The sequence below is a fragment of the Lactuca virosa genome, chromosome 4 (assembly GCF_052849685.1).
Source record: "Lactuca virosa cultivar CGN04683 chromosome 4, Lactuca_virosa_CGN04683_v6, whole genome shotgun sequence".
NCBI classification, from domain to species: Eukaryota; Viridiplantae; Streptophyta; class Magnoliopsida; order Asterales; family Asteraceae; genus Lactuca; species Lactuca virosa.
Genome location: NC_136429.1, coordinates 413189772 through 413206439, shown reverse-complemented (window position 1 = coordinate 413206439; position 16668 = coordinate 413189772).

Sequence of the window (16668 nt, the reverse complement as noted above, 5' to 3'; positions counted from 1 at the left end):
ATAAGGAAATGTTTCGTTCTCTTTCCAAGTCGATGTGGGATCAGGTGTAACCCACCTTCACCCCCCATTATATGGTTCGACGTCCCCGGCAAACACATCGACCCGTGCAACATGGCTCTGATACCATCTATAACATCCCCCTTTCTCACGTATCACAATATTGTCCGTTTTGAGCTCCCAGTGCGAAAACTTCCCAGGGGTCACCCATCCCTGAATTGCTCTCTCCCGGGCACGCTTAACTGCAGAGTTCTTATGGGATTTGTTGCCCTCACGGCTTTAAAACGCATTGTGAAAAAGGAAGGTATCTACATCCCTTATAAGGAAATGTTTCTTTCTTCTTCTAAGCCGATGTGGGATCAGGTGTAACCCACCTTCACCCCCCGCCCCATTATAGGGTTTGACGTCCTCGGCGAACACATCGACATGTGTAACCTGGCTTTGATACCATCTGTAACATCCCCCTATGACATGTATCATAATATTGTCCGCTTTGGGCTCCTGGCACGAAAACTTCCCAGGGGGTCACCCATCCCTGAATTGCTCTCGCCTGGGCACGCTTAACTGCAGAGTTCTTATGGGATATGTTGCCATCACAACTTTAAAACGTGTTGTGACAAGGAAGGTATCCACACCCCTTATAAGGAAATGTTTTATTCTCCTTCCAAGTCGATGTGGGATCAGGTGTAACCTACCTTCACCCCCATACGCAGTGTGCAAGGAATATTGTTTCCAACTTTAGGAAAAGATTCACTAGTGTACACTATGAGACCATGTTTTGGAAGGCAAGCAAGGTATCCACTGAGCCTTTATTCAATGCCGCCATGAAGGAGATTGAACTGCTTAATCCTGCAGCCTTTGCATACCTTATGGAATCAAACCCCAAATCTTGGAGTAGAGCATTATTTCAAAAGGGAAGGATGTGTGATGCAGTGGAGAATGAATTATCTGAGAGGTTTAACAGTGTGATTAGGGATGTAAAGAAAAAGCCAATCATCACCATGTTATAAGAGATTAGATTATATGTTATGGAGAGGCTATACAATTTGAAGATCAAAGGTAGTGCATGGCCTGATTAAAAACCTTGCCCAATAATTACAATCATACTTAATAAACTGAAAAGAGCTCAAAGGTACTTTCTAATCTTTACACTCCCAATTGTAATTAGAAACTAACTTATGTTCTGTCTCAAATAGGTTTTGGCAGGTTTTACCAAGTGGTCTAACCCAATTTGAAACAAGAAACTTGGCAAAGTCCTATGTTGTTGACCTGGACAAGAAGACTTGTAGTTGTAGAGTGTAGCAACTTAATGGGTATGGATGCATGCATCCAGTTGCTACTATCTCATATCTGAATAGAGATGTTGGCACTTATGTGGATCCAATTTACTATGGTGCCTTGTACAAGAACACTTATAAGTACCAAATACATGGGATGAATGATAGCAATATGTGGCCACCTACTGACTTCATACCACCTCTTCCACCATTAGGGATGTCAACGAGGGAAAACGGGATGGGGAGTGCATATCCTGCCCCCGCCCCCAAATTTCCCCGTTCCCCCGCCCCCGCCCCCGAAATGTCCAGCCTTCCTACCCCCGCCCCCGCCCCCAAATCCCCTTATTACCCCCGCCCCCGATTTATTTTGGGCTACCTTTTTTTGGGCTAAAAGAAACATTTTTTACGTAACAAATATTTATTTATAGCAAAATTTTACATGTTAAAAAAAAGTTATGGCATCTTAAAAAGATTATACTAACAACTTAAAAACATGTTTTTTGTTGAATTTAGAAAGCTCAAAATCTTGTTATTGTTTATTATATTTATCTAATTAATATATGTAAATATGTGTATAATTTATTAACGGGGGCCCCCATGGGGTTTCGGGACGGGACTTCCCACCCCTCCCATGCCCCTGAAATTAAAACGGGGGTTAATCTTGCCCCCGCCCCTGATTTTTTTTAATAAATACCCCCAAACGGGACGGGACCCCCATGGGAATGGGGTCCCATGGGACTTTTTGACATCTCTATCCACCATTGAAGAGAAGAATGTCAGGTAGACCAAAGGTAAACAAAAGAAGAGATGTATCAGAAAAGCTTCCAAGGCACACTGTGTCTAAGGCAGGGAAAAAATTTTGTGCAGTGTGTGTAAACAATCCAAGTTTAAATACCTCATGTTCAAAAACCTCAAGTTGAAAGACTCACAAAACTAAATGTTAAGAAAAGGAAAACAGCAGGCAGTAAAAATGGTGAGGTTGGTGAAGGACATAAAGGACCCAAACCAAATGATGAAGGAGCAGAAGCATTTGATGCAGGATACAGTGGATCAAAATCAGTGGTTGAAGGAAAAAATGGAGAAAAAATCAGTGGGAAAATGTAAAAGGAAAAAATCTGAGAGAATTATCAATATGAAACTTGCTAATAGGGTTAAAGGAAAGGATGAGAAAGGAGATACTAGTGCAAACCCATTAGACCTTAATGGGTAGGATATATCTTTCATGTGGTTGTTATGTTAGGATATCTATTTTCATTTACTTGTTATGTTTGGTTTGTATGTTTGAGAAACATTTGTACTTGTTTGTTCGATTCAAAAACATTTGAACTTGTTTGGTTGTTATGTAATAAACCTGCATGTTACATGTTACCCAATGTAGATGGGGTCAATATTGTAATGAAACAATGTTAATTTGGTTAGGTTACAAGGGAATATGTGGTCCTTATACTTTACTAGACGCATGTCCAATAAGTGTTGATAATGTTTGTGGTCCTTATTGAGAACAATTTGGTCACAAGGGAATATATGGTCCTTGTACTTTCATAGACACATGCCACATTAAGGTTTATATATGGAAACATACTTTAAACATCCATTACCATACACGGTAAGCATTACATAAGTAAACATGGTAAACATTACATAAAGATTACACAAGCATTGGTTTGTATGTTTGAGAAACATTTGTACTTGTTTGTTCGATTCAAAAACAATTGAACTTGTTTGGTTGTTATGTAATGAACGTGCATGTTACATGTTACCCAATGTACATGGGGTCAATATTGTAAGGAAACAATGTTAATTTGGTTAGGTTACAAGGGAATATGTGGTCCTTATACTTTACTAGACGCATGTCCAATAAGTGTTGATAATTTTTGTGGTCCTTATTGAGAACAGTTTGGTCACAAGGGAATATATGGTCCTCGTACTTTACTAGACACATGCCACATTAATGTTTATATATGGAAACGTACTTTAAAAATCCATTACCATACACGGTAAGCATTACATAAGTAAACATGGTAAACATTACATAAAGATTACACAAGCATTCTGTGGATCTTTTAATACAAGGTTAAAATAGGAAGACATTCATGTTAAACACAATTACAAAAGCATTCGTGGTAACCATGCATGATAAAAACAATTACATTAAAATTTGTAAATAATTAACCCCAAAAGAAAACCCAACTACAGATTAAGTATAACTTCAACTTAAACACTTCAGATTCAAGCTTCTTCTTTGACCTAATCAGTCCAAATATAGTCACAATTTCACTGTTGCACTTTACTTCATCTACCCAAGCTATAAAACCTAAACGGGCTCCCTGAATTTAGTATTACGTGCCTCAATTAGTAAATGTTACATAAACTAGGGTTAAAAAAACAAAAATGACAAAGTAAAGTTTACCTTGTTTGGACACGCGTAGAATAGCCTCCCTGGGTTATTGATAGTCGTTGATCTTTGTATAATAGCATGACTTCCACAACCACATAACATCTCTTCAATTTTGTTAGCTGACGGTGGCGAGTTCATGGAGGAGAAAAGAAAGTGAAAGACTAGAAAAAGTTAGAAAACAAATGAAACACTGAAAAAAGTTAGTAAACATCCTTTTAACATATTTGAGTATGCCAAAAAGACAAAAATACCCCCACCGTGCAAGGCACGTGGGGTTCACTAACACTATTGTTTCCCTTTTTCTTCTCCATTTGAAAAACAATTGTAACCGCTTGTAAGGAAGTCAAAACATAAGAACAACTTAGAACAAAGAAAATTTTCATAAAAAATGCCTGATTTACTCAGGTCTTTTCCATTAAATATTTGATCATTACAAGAGGGTTACAAAATGCTTGTCTGATGACAGGTCTTCATCATCCATCCGTAGATACCGCCAAAAAAAAGAAATAAAGAAAAAATAGAAGAAAGAAACTAAGATATATATATATATATATATATATATATATATATATATATATATAAGCTTCATCACAGTCAAGTTAGAGTTCATGTAAGCTTCATAACGAAATGCAGAAGAACCACCATCATCGCCAGCAACCCCACCATCATGCCACCAATAGCCATACCAACTGCTTGAAACTTCTTCTCATGGTCGTCTAGCTTGTGCTAGAGACTGATATGGTCGACCCCACAGATGATAAAGTCTTGACCTAGCTGCTCCTTCAAGTGTTGCATTTCACTTTGATTCTCTGTGATCTTCTTGCCACAGTCACAGAAAATAGAATGGATGTCGTTGTAGTTCAGACATTCACGGGAATTAAGGAGTTTTGGGATGGTGGTGGAGCCAACATGGACGAGGTTTTAGGGTTTCTTTTTGGAGGATATTTTGGTTACATATGGTAAATAAGTTTTTGCTTTGGATTTCTTAAAACCCCACATGGGTTTGTTGACTTTTAATATGGCCACCACTGATGTTTGCTTGGCCTCTAAGGGTGGTTGGGTTAGTGGTAGAAATAAATAAAGCTCATTAATCCATGCACATTGATCCAAGTCAAAGAAAATATGGTATAAGGTCTACCAGTAACGACTTAGTAACAAGTATGTGTTGACTCAATAGCTTAGTTGGCACATGACTTGGCAGTGTTACCTCCTAAAATGGGTAAAGGTACCTTTTAAAATGGTAAAACATGAGTTCGAGCCCTTCAAATGCAAAAAATAGTCACGAGGGACCATTTTAACCAATATACTAAATTTTGTTGGGCTATAGTGACAATAACGTTTTTTTAAAAGGATACCTTTCAGCATTGATTTCAAGGGCATGTAACTTAATGAATGTGTAACCAAAAAGGTGAAATGATAATCTATAATGAAGTACAAACAATAAAATATATGTTGGAAAAAGTATCATGTCAATCCGCTTCAAACAAATGAAATCTAACACTTTAAAGTATTTCAAATATTACACGATATGCTAAAAACTGAAAAAAAAATGTAGTGTTGATACCTCATCTTCTGATGATTGTAACTTAGTGAATATGTAACAAAAAGGTGAAATTATAGCCAAAATAATTAAGTACAAATAGTAAACCGCATCTTGAAAAAAAATATCATGTCAATTCAACTTCAAACGAATGAGTTATGACATTTAACGTATTTCACAAATTACACAATTTGCAGAAGGTAAAACCTTTCAGCTTCGATATATTATTTTGATTTACCACAACATGATATGTTGGATAATATTTGTTAGATTATTTAAAAGTAATTCATCTTATTTCAGTGATGGTCGCATACAAAACTATTTTTTAACACAATAACGAACAATTTACATTGAATCTGATTAGTTATTGTGAGATTATCTTTTGGTCATCTCATGAGATCTCATTTTATAGCCTTTATTATAACACCCTGTTTTGGACGTTTCTTAATTCAGGGTTTGTGGACTGTAATTCGATCAACAAAAGACTTTGGGCTTTGAGGAAGTAAATTTTAGACCTTATTAAGGGTTCATATGTATGGATTCTTTCATGGATTATGGTTTTAGTTCAACATGTGTTAAGAAAAAATTAAATAGATAGAATTGTAGGGCTCTTTAATATCTTCATGTGCATATAAAGAATGTCGGAAACAGAGTTGAAAAGAAGAAGTTATGGATGTTTGAAGTTGAATAGGAAGATGGGGGTTTTGCACTACGCAGGGCGTAGATGGTGAAGGAGGAACGTGTTATTAAGGAACTACACATTACGTAAATTAAGCTAGACATGGCGTAGCTGCTGCTGACCAAAACCCTAACCCTAAGGTTTTGGGCCCTATTTAAGGGCTTTAACTTCTCGGAAACCCTTCACATTACCCGCCTCCATCACCTCAAATCATTCCTTTAAACCCTAGCCATCATTGTGAGTTTTGGAAGCCTTAGTGTGATTTTGGGTGCATTCTTGAAGGAGTCCATTGGAGAAGCAAGTGTGAGCTCTAAGCTTTGTAGATCTAGACTTTGCACTTCATCGCTAATCTCCAAAAGGTATAAAGCTTGTATCTTGATGTTCCATTTGTTAGATATAATTAGCTCATGGGTTTTATGCTTTTTGTCCCTTAATTTTGGTTCTTATGAGTATGGGTTACTCCAGACCATTTAAGTGCCTCCTTCAGATGTTTTATGGATATAGAGTCATAAAAATGACAACTTGGGCACTCTCATCCATCCATGCATGATTTCTTGAGCAATAGATAACTTTATGGCCCTAGGTTTTGGTATTGTGCTCTTTGTGACCATGCAAATGGATAATGTCAGAGAATTTATCCATTAAGACGTTTATGTAGATCAAATCTGGGAGTTTGAGAGTTTGGCATTCTGTATTAAGAGCTTAATAGAAGTTTTTGGGATCAGGGGAACTACGCAGGGTGTAATCTAGAGATGCATGGCGTAGATTAGTTACGCAGGGCGTAAGTCAAACAAGGGTTGACCGTTGACTTTTTGTCCGGTTGGACTTTTGGACTTAGTATTAGAACGGAAAATGGTCTTTTGCCCAAAGGAGGTTTAATTGTGAGCCTAGGCCTTTCGTGGGCCAGTCATTTCCTTGATTGTTAATTATGGTTTTATTATGGATATGTTTAGCAAGGGGAGGCTTGATATCGTCGGCTTGAGTGGGTGGTTTATCTTGTCTTCAGGGTTGAGGTGAGTCTTCTCACTATACTCATGGGTCGAAGGCACCAATGTCGTCCCACTAGATTGTGCTAGTTGTCTTTGTGACTCTTGCGTGTTAATGTTAGGCTGGGCCTAGCCCATTATTATTTATGTTTGACTGAGCCCACTTGTGTGATGGGTTGGGCCATTATTATTTATGTTGGGTTGGGCCCATTTGTATGTTGGGATGGGCCTATTTATATGGTATGTGGTATTTTGGGGAACTCACTAAGCTTTGTGCTTACAATTTGTGGTTTAACATTTTTCAGGTACGTCCAGTTTCAAAAGGAAGGGCCCAACTTGACTACACTGCATCCCATGATAACTTTTTTTCGCATTGGTTACTTTCAAGATACTCTAATGTTGAAAACTACACCTTTACTTTATTTGGTTTTGGAACAATTGGTTGTATGACTCGATGTTTAAAATGAAAATTTTGATTGGCATGCATTTTTAGGACGTTACATTTATTCCCTTCAACTAGTTTTTTCCTCTTGTTTTCATTCCCGAATTATCTATCATTATCAGAGCGAATCTTATAACGTTACCCAAGTAGCCTTTTGTTTTGCATTGCTACTATAATAATAGTTAATAATGTTCATCTTTATCATGCTATTTGACTATGTTGACCACAATCCCAGTTCCTGGCGAATCATCTAGCATTATCGAATGAAGAACAATTTACATTGAATCTAATTAATTCTTGTGCGGTTTTATTTTGATCATCTCATGAGATATCATTTTGTAACCTTATTATATTTATTGAGTTTTTTTCTTTCTTGAATCACCGAACAATGTCTTATTGAATAAAGCATCTTTATCCTCTTCAAATAGTTTCTTTATTAGGCCAATCATCTATCATTATCTCATTAACCCACTTTCATCATGTTTTCTAAACATCTACACAACTATGATGGTAATTAATTATGTTGACCATAATCCCAATTTATGGCGAATCATCTATCATTATTTAAGTAGCCTTTTGTTTTGCATTGCTAGTATAAGAACATTTTTTTTAATGTTCATCTTTATCTTGGTATTTGACTATGTTGAGTATAGTTCCAGGCTGAGAGAATAAAAAGCAAGTTATTTAGTCTTACTAAGATTATATTTAAGAACCTTTATATATGTAATAAAAGTTGCATGTTATGTGTATAAATATGGTTTTATAGAGTTTTGATACAGTTAGATGAAAATTGTTTCCAAGTAGCCTTAACTGTATTTAGTTCCTTACGCAATGCATTAAATATAAATTGTTTCATTACATATTGTTTACATGCATTTGTTTTGACAATTTCTATACTAATTTTTTTAGAATAAGATTTATATAAACTAAAACAAACACTCATTTAAAGAATATAATATTGAACTGCTTTTCGTTTAATTGTAAATAGTAAATAACTAAAAGTACGAAATAGTCATCATTAACCATCACTGCAAGAAAGGCAAGCAAGCAATGTGGAAACTTCTCGATATCCATGTAATGTAACTCTGTTTTTTATGAGGAAATAAATTCTCGAGACTCATGTAATGCAATCACCCGTTTTATGGCAAAATTGATTAAAAATCAATTCACCAATTAATCTTAAAATCCAATAGTTATAACCGTATAACTTCCATTCAAAACTAGACTTGCTTCTTCCACTTTTTATTTCTATCGGTAATAATAATGTCCTTTACCTAATTGGCTACTATATAAAAAAATTATTTATCTGACATGTATAACCAGTTTCTTCATTAACTCATACTTTCTTCATCGACTCATACTGTCTTTCACATGTAATGTCTACCTTCTACTAAAACAATTATGTTTTTCATACATAAAGATATCGCATACGAATTGGAATAAAGAAAAACTACAATAACTTCATTATAAGACACCATAAAAACTTATAATGAGTGTATGCATATATTGGAGATAGTCTGTTCTTACACGTCTCTTCAAGGACGTCGATGGAAAAAGTCTTACTACACAAGTCGATCATGTTTCATACCAAACTTATTTGGTCTTTAATGGAGTTGGTAAATTTTCTTGGTGAGAGGATCAATAAAAAAATATAGCTTTTCTTGACGAGTGCATGAAAAACTGAAAGGTTGATATAAGTTTTTTTTTTATGTATTGTCACTTTTGTTTTGTAGTTTGCTCATATATGTTTTTTAAATGTTGGAAGTTTTTAAGGTATCAAAATTCAAAATTATATAATAAAAATAACTATTTTGATTTATTTTTCTAATTAAAGCATAAACTATTGTATTTTTTTATATTGTGGGAATTGATAAAACATAAGAAGTTTTTTGAGAACAGAATTCAGTTCCATCATACTAGAAATAGTCTACCAAACTCGACACCGAGAATTATAAGCAACCAATTTAACTTCATGTTCACATGCAACACCAAATATATTGTCTCAGTGAGCGACCTTTCACTAAACATGTTATATAATTTTTCCTTAAAAAGGTCGTACACCGAATAAGTTTTTATGCCTAACGATTTTCTTGACATGTGTGTTGAACTTAATTTGAAAAAGGTTACAAACAATATGTGTACATGTTATGAATTTGTAAATAGGTTTCTGCTTACAATTGTGACTATTGTTAATGATCAAATATTTTATATTTAATTTTACATTTCAAAAAATATGAATGAGTGTTGGCATTGCATTATATTCATGTTTAAATGACATGGATAGTTTCAATAGGTTTTTGTGTTAGCTTTTAGAATTAGAATAATATTTCTTCTGATATTCAAGGATGGGTACCCTTAATGGACTGTATCATAAACAAGTTTAAAATATAGCAAAAATATATGGGAAAAATACTATTTTATATAAATTAGAGTATATAAGGGGAAAATACATTGATTCATGACAATATCGAAACTTTATATTTGCATGAGTTTCTTAAGTAGTGATATGTGAAACCTCACTCTATCGTCAAGCACCACCAACACCTTCTCCAAGGTTGTTTGTTGTTCCTTGGCTTCTTTGATTACTTCAGCAATGTATAGGTGTGTGTAGAAATGTATAGTTGTGTGATATCCCTGATTATACATTTAGGAGAGGAAACAACAACGGAAATTGTTGCTATCTTTTGTTGGTGAACTGTATATATTGTGTCCCATGTGTCTTGCACGTTTTTCATACTTTCAGGATCCATCTCCAAAGCATATTATATTTCTCTCTCAAGCTGAGTTCTTTTAAAAAAGTTTCAAGTTGCCATTGATGAATATGTTAAGCGGATTCTTAGTAGTGTAATTTTAGGGGTAAGTGAATACGGGTGTATGCTAATCATAAGCTTATATAAGAAATAAATCATATATGCAACATCATTAAACTCTTGATTAAATATGTTCTTATGCATGTTTTAGGATACACGGTTTCCATAATTTTTAGAGAATTAAATATCATCCTACCTTTTGTTCTTACTTTTCTTCCTACCTATTTAAGATGATGACAAGTGTATAAATTTAACATCTCAATCAAATTTAAATTAAATTAAATGACTATTATCACTGTCTAAAATAGGTGGGAAGATAATAGGAATAAAAAGTAGGAGGCTATTTAATTTCTTTAATTTTTAGGTTTTAATGAGACATTTTGGTGTCTACAAGCTTCGGGAGTGTAAACACATTGATCGAATGCAATTATTAGAAACATTAACGTCTATTTATGTGAAGCATTACTTAATACATGACCTTTGAGTTAACTCAATAACCATGTTCAGTTTTAATTGATTGTTCTCTCTCCTTTATATCCATTTGTCCTACCTGTTAGAATACCGTCATGGTCTCTCTCTTTCGTATCTCTCTCTCTCTCTCTCTCTCTCTCTCTCTCTCTCTCTTATGTACCTTTTCCAGCATGTCAACGACCACAAGCAACAAACTACAAACATGAGGTGGATTTGTTTTTGAAAGTTTATAATGAGAAACTAAGGTCGTGTTTGCTTGTTTAGATTCTCTTCTAAGCTCTTATGTCTGCAGGCGAGCATACATTTTGGCTTGCAGACTGTTTGTTATTTAAAGACCGCAAACGTCAAAACTTATGTGCGTCGCATGGACCAAACACTTTTAGCCTCTTATATCCTTTACAGATGCAAAAACACACTTAAACCTAAAAAAGACGCCCTTCTTTTGTTTTTCTCTTCCATGTGTCGCCTTCATCCTTCTGTTCTTTGCGTTTAATGGTCTCCTTTCATCCTTCTCCCTTGCTCCCGTTCTATGAATTCGCTGGACAACCTGAAGACTGGCACACCAAACGAGCTAGACACACCAAACAATCAGCTTTGTCGTTTGTTTCTTCCTAGTGTCGTTGCTACCTCGTCGAAGTATCTCCAGACTGGCGCCGCTACTACCTCGCCAGAGCACCTCAACATCGGCTCCATTTCTCTGCCGACACATCGAATGATCTCCTCAAAACAGTTCCTTTTTAGTTTCCATAATCTACTAAAATATGAGGGCTAGGGTTGAAATATGGAATTATTTATGAAATTATTTATGAAATCAAGTTTTTTCACTAAAATTTGAAATTACTGGTGAAATTGTTGATAGAAATCAGATTTTTACTTGCTGAAAAATCTAAAATCAGATTATTAGTTGTTGAATCTTTAATTAGCATTTGTGTTTGTGCTCAATTTCATATGGTTTTACATTCACTTTATGATATATGGATTTAGGGAGTGGTGTTTAAGGGAAATTGAGTAATCTAACCCTTATAAACGACCTTTTTGACAAAAATGACCAAAAAAATTGGTAAAGTAACCACATTCTCCGGAACACATTGTTCCATAGAGGTCTCCGGAATTCCGGAGTAGGATTCCGGACCATGGTTTCGGAATACATTTGACTTCTTTTTTTGCGTGTAAGTTTTGCTTTCATAAAATGTAATAATACATGGTTCCGGAATACATTTGTAATACATGGTTCTGGAGTATAATGTATAAGTTTTGCTTTCATAAAATGTATAACTTTTGATTTTATAAAATATAAAATGCAATTAAAACGAACAAACAACTAATAAATACATAAACTAAATACATGATGTGTTTGTAGGTCATATTACAAATACGATGTTCAAATTATATTTGTCCTTGTACCCCAAAATATTTCCGCCAGTCGTTTTCTATAACCCATAGCCCATAGATAGGTGGTTTTATGTTATATATAAATTGATTTCCCGGTGATCAATGACTCCAGAAACCAACACAAAAACACCCCCACAATTCCCTCTGCTACCAATCTATTGTTGTATGTCTGGGGCCTTTTCGAGGGTCACCTTGAAGCTCTCAAGTGGGATTGAATCAATTGGTTCGGTACCCCAGTAGTTGACTCCCACTAGCAGTTTGTGAATGCGGGCTCTCATACCTATAAACCAATCCTCATTTTCCGAACAACAGTTTCCCTTCCAATGACTATCGTGTATAGTCATTTGGAATGTATTCAAAACCAAATCACCTAAAAATCAATGCGCATATGGAATATTGATTGGGATGTAAAGCTACAAAAAAAGGTTAGAAATAATTAATTAGTATATAAATACTCAGGTAATTTAATCCAAACAAAATTATATCGCATCACACTCTGCCGAAGCTGGGTAAACGGATCTGTCAGCCCTGTCACTCCAGTCAAATGTATCAGTGTTGAAAGCTGACGGCACAACCCTCTACCGAGCATCATTCGTTCTACGCTCTAGCAGCAATGAGATCCACATCATGATGTGCTGCCAAATAATTTTTTGGGATAAAGACGCTTACAGACATTTTTTGGGGGGTAATTTCAAATTTTAGTCACAAAAACACGAAATTCCGGCTATAGACATGCATTCTGCGGAGCACATCTCTACGGGCTCTGTGGAATTCTGAAATCTCTGCAGATCAAAGAAATGTGTACGATATAGCATGACCAAAGATTCTCCGCAGAGATCCCTCTGCGGAGACATTAAACCCTCCGCGGAGTGATTGTTTTTTACGTTCATTAAATCCTTCGCAGAGGTTGTGACGAGAGCTCTGAGAGGTGTTAACCTCTCCGCAAAATCAGTCGTTAGAAGGGTTTAGTGACGGTTTTTTGTGATATAAAGGATTTTGTCTTTTTTTTTATCTATTTTCAAAAATCCATCAGTTGTAGGGGTGAAAATGTTTTCAAAGAAAATATGAGTTTTGTTATTTATGTACGGGGGGTTTTTCGCAGTTGAGTAATGTAATTAACACCTACGTTAGACCAAAGTTTAACAACTTAGGTTTACTGCTTCTGCCTAATTTTGACCGTCGAATATTGTTTGATTTAGTAAAATATAAGGCTAATACGTTCAATAGTAATATATCATTGTCATTTCAACACCCGGTTCATGGGTATGTTATGAATATTGTAGACGAAGCAGATGTTCAACAACTCAGAAATGTAATGTCTGAAAATAAAGGAGATTCTGCATTTGTATTTGGAGGTGTTTGAGGGATGGGTCAAACAGACAGAAGCGATTGACAAGATTGTACCATGCAAAGTTGAGAACATTGTATCTGATAATGTTGAAGAGTGTCCACAAGAAGAAACTGTGGTAGTGAATACAGTGGAAGACGAAAATTTAAATGAGTTTGGAAAACTGCATGACAAAACTTGGTCAGACGATGAAGAATCAAATGAAGGTTGGTCAGAAGATGAGTTCACACACGGAAAAAAAAGCTTCAGACATCTTTTAGGGTATGCTTCCCATACTTGATTGTCCTGATCCTATTGTTGAACCTGGACCATTTCACAATTTAGGTCCAAATGATGATATGTTTGTTCGTCAAACGTATGATAACAAACAACAACTAATATTTGCTTTGAGTCTTAAAGTAACCAGAGAAAAGTTTCAGTTTAAGACCAAACATTCTAACAAAAACCGCTATGAGGTATATTGTGAAATTGAGAACTGTAGTTGGCGTTTATATGCAAAACATGTTAATCCGACCGATGAATTTGAAACCAGGACTTTGAACAACGTTCACACATGTTCGTCGTTACTGATACACCCAAATCATAAGCACGCAAATAAAAAAAGTCATGGGTACTATATTGCATGAGATTATGGGAAAAATTGTTCGAAGGTTTGGATGCCTAATGAAATATCAATGGATTTGAATGCTTTGCTAGAAATCAATGTAAGTTACAAACAAGCTTGGCGTGCAAAACAATATGCTATGGAACTGTTGTTGGGATCCTCTGAAGAATTTTTTTCCAAACTTCCTATTTATTTTCACAATTTGAAGAAGCATAATCTCGATATAGTGGCCTATATACAAACAGATTCTGAAGATTGTTTCGAGTGTTGTTTTTATGCCATTGGGAGCACGGTAAATACAAAAAACTTGTTGTTATTTAATATATACTAATTTGTAAAAAAAATGTAGAGTGTTTATGTGTTCCATACAAATATATTACAGATACGAGCGTTCAAACGTTTTTTTCGTAAAGTAATAATTATAGATGATGCCCATTTGAAGGGGGAATTTATGGGAACCATATTGCATGCAGTAGTTATGGATGGGAACAACCAGATAGTGCCCGTTGCGCACGGAATATGCAAAAAAGAGAGTGGTCTTACTTGGACATGGTTTCTTGAAAAGCTGTATGAATGCATTGGTGATTGTCCAAATTTGACCTTTGTAACTGATAGGGCTGATGCAATTCGGGTTAGTATTGAAAATGTTTTCCCAAACGCTCATCATGGGGTGTGTGCTTTTCATCTACTAGGAAACATAGTACATCGGTTTGGGAAAAATGATAAAACAAAAGTCTTGTTTTGGAGGATTGTGAGAGCTTACAAAAGAAATGTATTTGAAGATTTGTGGTATAGATTTAGTTCGACTAGGCCGCAAGTAGCGGCGTACCTAAGTGAAATTACACGTGCTAAATGGACTAGAGCATATTCCTCGTCGAAACAGTACGATTACATGACCTCCAACAGTGCAGAGTCTATGAATGCTTTATCTGTAGATACAAGGAAGATGCCTATAATACCCCTTCTTGAGTTCTCTCGTCGTCTTTCACAGGAATGGTGTAACAAGTATCGCATCGATGGAGGTATGACTTTAATTTGGACTTTAAATATGTCGAATAATTAGTTGATTATATATATATTCTTTACAGGGAAATGTTCAACAATGCTAACGGAGTGGTCTGAAAAAGTAGTTAGCAAAAATGAAGAGCGTACGACAGGATGGCCCATTCCAGGTGTTTCAGATGCAATATATCAAGTGCATGATTTCAAACATGGTGACATAGTTGATCTGAGGCAAGAGACTTGTACATACAAATATTGGGAAGGAACTGCTTTGCCTTGTGGTCATGTCATAATGGTCCTAAAGCACTTGAAAAAAACTAACTTTGGACATCTGGCTATAGACACTTACAAAATGGAAACGTACCGAAATACGTATGAGGAGGCGGTTTACCCCCTTCCAGAACCGTGTGATTGGGAGATTCCTGTTGAGATGATGTTTGCTAAACCCACAATAATAGATACATGTCAAGCTGGTAGACCGAAAAACAAAAATCGTATTCCGTCACAAGGTGAGGAACCTATAGTAAGAAGGTGTAGTAAATGTGATAGTACAACACATAATGCAGCGAATTGTTTGGCATTGGTCCCAATAAAGTAAAAGAATCCTAGAAAAAGTAGCGCGAGATCAGGTAGTAAGACAAAATGGAAAAGGACGCAAGGGACGCAAGGGACTCTCGAGACGCTTGAGACACACGGGACGCAAGAGACGCACTGGAATCAAGGGACTCAAAGAGAAGACTATTGTTCAACGTTTGATTTGAATGATTGATGTTGTATTTATAATTAAGTATGTTATGTTTTGGAAGACGTTGATTGTGTACTTTGAAATGGTGTGGTTACTTTAAAGATTATGGGTTATTTTATGATTATATTAGTGCATCATTACTTGTAGAGTTAATTTCATAAAATAACTTAAACTCGAAGATAATACATATAACAAACCAAAAACACATAATAAACATACAACAACAGTAACTAACTTAAAGGAATTGCAATAGATACTTATCTTTCTCCATTTTTATATAGTCGTCCCTAATTCTTATTTTATCTTCAAAACGATCCTTTTGCCGCCCAAGATCTATCATTTTCTGCATCCTTCTCAGCAAGCCATTTTTCAGTCATTTTGATAGTCTTCTTAGTCTTTTTTATCCATTCTTCATGCTCTTTCATTTTTTTATTAATCTGCATCCTTTCCTCAACCTCTTTGCACTCTGCCGCAATGAGGTCACGATGTTCAGTGAGAGCCCGAGATGACTCTTTATATTTTTTTTTGTTCTTCAACCCATTGCAATTGTTGCAAAGTATCATCAGACATATATGGCCCACTCATGTTTGGTGACGGTGCAAGAAAATGGTCTATCAAATCACAATAGTAACAATCAAGTTCATTGCACGAGCAAATATAGAAATTTGAAGATGAACTCATATTAAAATTCAAAATAATTTGTAACTCTTTAAAAAAAATTCAACGATCATCTATGACAATATATAGACCCTTCAACTCCGCAGAGAGCTGTTTGTCAGTCCGCAGAGCTGTTTGTCAGTTCGTTGTCATCCATACATTACAATTATTTATTAAAAGGTAAACATTATTAATTAAAAGGTAAACATTATTTATTAAAAACTAAACAATGTCGACGGCCCAAAACTAAGGTTAACATAGAACTGAATACAAACTAATATTCGTCGTGATCTGCGTAACTGACTTGGCAGTCCGCGTAA